The 5611-nt window shown below is 50.5% G+C and overlaps 1 long non-coding RNA gene across 1 annotated transcript in view; it reads left to right on the forward strand.

Annotated features, from left to right (window-relative positions):
* LOC121018260 (uncharacterized) overlaps positions 1 to 2976 on the forward strand; it is a 32820-nt gene extending 29844 nt beyond the window's left edge. Inside the window, exon 4 of the long non-coding RNA XR_005785108.1 lies at positions 2148 to 2976. This is a non-coding gene — a long non-coding RNA (uncharacterized LOC121018260). The remainder of the gene's footprint in view (positions 1 to 2147) is intronic.
* The last annotated feature ends 2635 nt before the right edge of the window (positions 2977 to 5611 follow it).

A 5611-nucleotide genomic window follows, 5' to 3' on the forward strand; every position in this document is an offset into this window, starting at 1 on the left:
AGGAAGGAAGGAAGGAAGGAAGGAAGGAAGGAAGGAAGGAAGGAAGGGGATAGATTAGGGGGGTGTGGAGGAGAGGTGCTGAGGCAGTAGCATTCATTCCAATGCTGAATTAGGTGGGAGAATAGTTTGGACTCAGTAAGGTGAGATGCAGGGTGGGAAGATTCCAGACTTGGGGGTGAGGTCCATTTTTTACCAACTACTCCCCTGCCCTATTCCCATCAATGTATCCTTCAAAGCCGACAAAGAAACAGAGGTCCTCCCTCTCCACATCGCTTCCAAAGTTCTTTGGCCTTGGGAAATTATCAGGAAATGGGATGGGATATTTGGTTGTATCTTTGAAGGGTGTGTACTGAGTTTCTGATTATAATACTCAGCCCATTCTGTGGTTTTAGAAAACATACCATTATACAAAATATACACATATGTTCCACATCTACACATACTCACAAAAGGACATGCCACACACATGTGCACACACACACGCCACAAGCACTTGGCAGACCCACCACTCAAATATGCATTCAGGCACACACATAGAGGTGGGGCGAGGGATACGGCAGCTCCCATCACAGTCACCACCCAGAGTGACCACTCCCTCCTGCTTTTGCTGGGGCCCTACCTGTCCTGACCCCACTTGACCACACTCTGTTCCCATTGGGATTCCATGCACTTGACACCTCCATACCCTGACCCTCCAACCTCACCCCTTGTCTTCATCTGACCCCTGCCGCACTTTGCACGCCCAGCAACCCCACCCTGACTTCACAGTCTTGACCCCACCTTGGCCTCATCCAATTCTGATTTTGTCCTGAGACCATGGCGGAGACCCTTGCACAGTACTTGCTGAGGGGACATCTTCAGTGCAGGCCTTTCTCTGAAATGAATTGCACTATAGAGGATCATGCGGGAAGCAGGCCTGGCCCTACTTTGATGCTCTTCCCCAACTCTAAATATGATCACGTTTTTCTCAGCTGCCTTACATTGTTTGGGAAAGGAGGCAGGATAAAAATTTAAATCTGTAGGTAACTATATACACTTAAGTCTCCTCAATAGTTACCAAAAAAAGAATCTTGTTTAAGTCTGCCTTCCCCCTGGCACCCTGCCCAAGGCATCTTGAACCCCTCCCCTTCCTGCTAAGTCTCTGTGGGCCACATGACTGACCATGCTTCTGTGGAGGCTTTTTCTCCGATTTTCTCCGATCCTACAGTCCCCTACTTTCTTCCTGCCTCTTGTTGCTCCTCCTCACTCCCTTCTCTCTCCCCTTCCTCCACTGGCCTCCTAAATGCTGGCGTTCCCAGGGTCTCGACCCAGTCCCCTTTCTCTCACTGAACATACCTCCTTACAGTCCAGCTGGTGCTCGGCTTCCTCCCACTGTTGAATTTTACAGAGGCCGCCGCATCTCTGTCTCCAGCCCTGAGCTGCATCCTGACCCCTACAGCCAACAGATTCCGGACATCTAACCTTGGGTGTCACATGGTCAAAATGGAGCCCACCCCTCCTGGCCCAGGCTGCCCCTCCTCCTGTACTTAGCATCCCGGTGAATGGCACTATCATTGCACAATTGTCTGGGAATTCTCCAGAAACCTGGCAACCTGCTAGATCCTCCACTTATCTCTTTCTCTCTTCCCTCAAACTCAACAGTCACCAAAGCCTATTAATTTTACCTCTTGAATCTGATCCCCCTTCTCCACCAGCATCTCTCAATTCTTACGTGAAGGAATGGAAGGGTTTCCTGTCTGGTTTTCCGGTCTCTACTCCACATCCCTTCATCCTGGAGCAACATCTCTAAGAAATCGGATCGTGTCTTCTAATTGCCTGAAACCTTCAATGGCTCCCCCACTACCTACAAAGTAAAGTGCACAGTCCTTACCAGACATCCCAGGCTCCTCGCAGTCTTGCCCCTGCCCACTGTTTCTTCTTCCTCTGCCTCCCCCGTCTCTGTAGCTCTGCCCCCAGCACCCCACTCCTCAGTGCCCACCCACCTGCAATGGGCCATCACTTCATGCCTCTAATGTATTGTGTTCAGATGCAGGCCCAAGGTGTTGGCTCTAAGTAGCAGTAGATGTGGGACAGGGGAGGGAGGAAGGGCCCCCTGTATACATCGTGCATTCACTCAACAGTCATTCAGTGAGCCTGTTCTGTTCCAGAGTGGTGCAAGTCCAAGGGCTGTGTACTGGAGGAGCTCACTGTTCCCTGGGGGACACGCAGAGTGACACGCGAGCACAGAATAAAGAGGAGCAATTGAAGATGTTGAATCAGAGTGTGATGGACTCCCGACATGCTTCAGGTGTGGGGTGTCGAACGCAGTGGGGAGGGCAAGAGTGGATTTGGGGAAGCCGGTGTGGAGCAACTATAATAGTCCAGGAGAGAAGTCGTGGCGCCTCTACCTGCATGGGTAGAGGAGGCAGTGGGAATCGAGGGGTGCTCAGAAAGCGGAATGGGAAGAACTTGACAACTAATTGGCTGTGGGGTGCAAGAGAGGACTCTAGAATGACCTCAAGGTTTCTGCCTCAGGCAATGAGGAGATGATGGTACCATTCATAAAGTGAAAAAGGTCATAGGGAGCAGATGTGGGCTCCAGCCCTCCCCTACATCCTTAGATTTTATCGTTGTTGTTGTTGTTGTTGTTTTAGTTAACAATCATGAGCACTCCTATAGCCAAGCAGATGCTAAGTGACTTACCTGCTTTATGTGATGATATTCTCACAATAAACCCCTCGAGGAGACAACTATTCTCCCCGTTCTGCAGATGGTGCTACTGAGGCTCAAGAAAGTTCAATGATTTGCTTACACTTACATAGTGGCAAATGAAGGAGCCAGGATGCCAGGCCAGGATTGTAACAATGGTATTCTATCAGCTGCCCAGATGGTAACACCTTCCGAGGGGTGTGAGGCTCTGTGGGGCTGCCTCCGTTCTCTGCTTCATGTTCAAGGGTGGAGCTTACTCTCCCTCCCCATGGCTCTGGAGTCCTGTAGTGCAGGGGGGCTGGGGGGGGGGGGGGGGCAAGTAGCAGTGGGGGGGGGGGGTAGGGATCCAGAGCTGGGGCAACAACTTGGCCTGTGGGCAGTGGCCTCACTTCTGCTCACACACATCAGAGCCAAGTGCTGTGCCCTCCCAGACCCCTTCTGCCCCTCCATTACCTGCCCTTCCACTTTGAGCTGGACCCCCTAGGACCCCGGGGGAGGAACTTCATGGGGCTTGCAGAGGCTAAATGGGGGAGCTGGCTTCTGCGAAGTAGCAAAGCGAGGCAGGCAGGGGGCGCCACAGACCCCTCCAGGGTGGTGGACAGGCTTGTGAGGTTGTACCTGATGAGCTCCCCTGAGCAACCAAGCACTGGAAAATCAATATCGTTTTCCACTTTCTGTGCTGGGCGACTCATTTTCATTATGTCTCAGGCTTCCTCTGTGCTGCTGGGGACTGAGACGGTTCTCTGGCCCTGGTCCCAGCCCTAATCTCTGTACAGGCTGACAAGCTTAGTGAACACATGCTCTAGGACCCATGGTCCGTTTCACACTGCCTCAGAACCCCGGGGGCCATCCCCAGGACTGCCACCCTTAGCTACACCCCTGCCCTTCTTACACACGCACACACATTCCACCCTCGCTCATCACCCACATTTTTCAGATAGTGGAATGTATGATCACTGAAGCACCAACACTTAATCATTTTAATCCTTATGGATGAAAATCTTTCCCAAATGTTTTCAAATCTCCCCTGATGTTGAAAAAAAACTGTATATTTATCTCTTTTTATTAAAATAATAAATATCTGTTATATACAAAGTTTGGCAACTATAGGCCATTATGAGGAAAAATTATTTCATTCGAGAGTCATTAATGAAGAAGAAAATGCATACAGGTGTGCCCACATATGGGGTCTGGAAGGATTTGCAGGTATGCACCAAGAGGGGGAATGTGTTTATCACCCTCAAGCATCATCTCCTCAGAGAAGGAAGGGACTCTGATCTACGGTGCTCAGGAGCGTCTTGCCTACAGCAGGTGTAGACTTACAGAATGAACTGGCTAACGCGCTTTTGCTAAAGGATACAGCCCCTCCTAGCCTGTCTCCAGGTTCTTCCCTTGCTCCAACTCAACAGAGAATCAGGAAGGAAACAAAGAGCTCTGAGTAAAATACACATCCTGACTCTTACTTTGAAGAGGGTTCCCATGCTCGTAGCCAGTCTATTCTTTCTTGTTTCACAAAGAATTCATAAAGTTTGGCTATCTGGTCCTCATGCTCCAAAGTTGATTTCCTGGCCGCCAAGATCACCAACAATTTGGAGCAGTAGGAGGAAGAGAGGATGCTCTGGACAGACACCCCGGGGGCGATAGCCACCGTGCACATCCAGCTGCAGGGCTCAGAAACCACAGGGCTGGGGCGTTCGGAGCAGGGGCTAACAGCCAGCCTCGGAGTGCAATATATCACACTCCCAAACATAACGGAGACGTGGGCCATCTCAAGATGGAATCCCGACTGGAGCGTTGTCTTTAAGTAGACATCGGAGGCCTATGGCATTCGTGTGTTACTCCGTCCTCCCACGCAGCCCCTGCCCTAACTATCCCTCACACTCTGCTCTACAGGCCCACACTGAACTGTTTTGAAGACGAGAGAGGAACACACTTGTGCTCCAGTGGTTTAGGATGATCTGGAAAGCACAGAGAGGCCCCTGGACCCTCCGCCAGAGTTATTTGGCTCTTTCCCACCCAACCTCGCCCCCCCCCCACCCCCCGAAGAGTGGATTCTGCTGCACCAGAAGCAGATCAGCCTCTGCAACAATGATTAATTGACCCTAGCAGTTTAAGAATGCTTATTTGCACACAGTTATGAAGTGTCACAATATGTCTCAAATGCAAGCGGCTTCCATTAGAAGCGGAACGGCAGAGCAGGAAGCGCGAGCAATATTTCCTTAAAAGTTCATCGTAGGCAATGGGGTAGTGTGCGAAGCTAAACAAATCCAGGCAATAATGGAAATGTAGCATGAAATTACTTCTGTAAACAACAACCATTCATTATTTGAACATTTTTCATAAGCGAGCAGGCAGGGAAAGGGGCAGGGGCTGTGGGTGGGAGGGGAGGGGGCTGCAGCAGGCAGGGCCCGTACACCCACTGGAGTTTTCCGGGCGGAGCTTTCTCCGGGCTCCCAGTGCCCATCTGTCTTCAGAAAAATGCCGAGGCGAGGCTCCATTCTGCCCAGCGCCTGCCGTCAGGTTCCCTTTCTTCATTAAGCGGGATTGGCGCAGGCAGAGGGAATGTATGATTTAAGGAGAAAAGAGAGGCCCACTACTTAATGTTGATTTGGCGGAGTGTATAACCCCGGAGAGAAATGTAAATAGCAGCCTGCAATAACATGACAGCCCACTAATCATATTTACAAACGATATTAAATCTGTCCGCACGCAGGCCTGCCTGCGGATTGGCCCGGCCGTAATTGTCATTGTAACCAGCGCCGGCTTATGGGAGGATTTAACTGCAGTGATATAAGGTGAGTTGCGGGCTTATTATGACTTTATTATTACCCGGTTTATGTTTATTAAAACAATTTGTCATGCAGAGCAGGAATGGAGGAATGGGAGCATTAAATCGTGCCATACTCAACCTGGAGAGATGACT

Source organism: Herpailurus yagouaroundi, unplaced genomic scaffold (assembly GCF_014898765.1).
Source record: "Herpailurus yagouaroundi ecotype Mexico unplaced genomic scaffold, PumYag 218, whole genome shotgun sequence".
Lineage (NCBI taxonomy): Eukaryota > Metazoa > Chordata > Mammalia > Carnivora > Felidae > Herpailurus > Herpailurus yagouaroundi.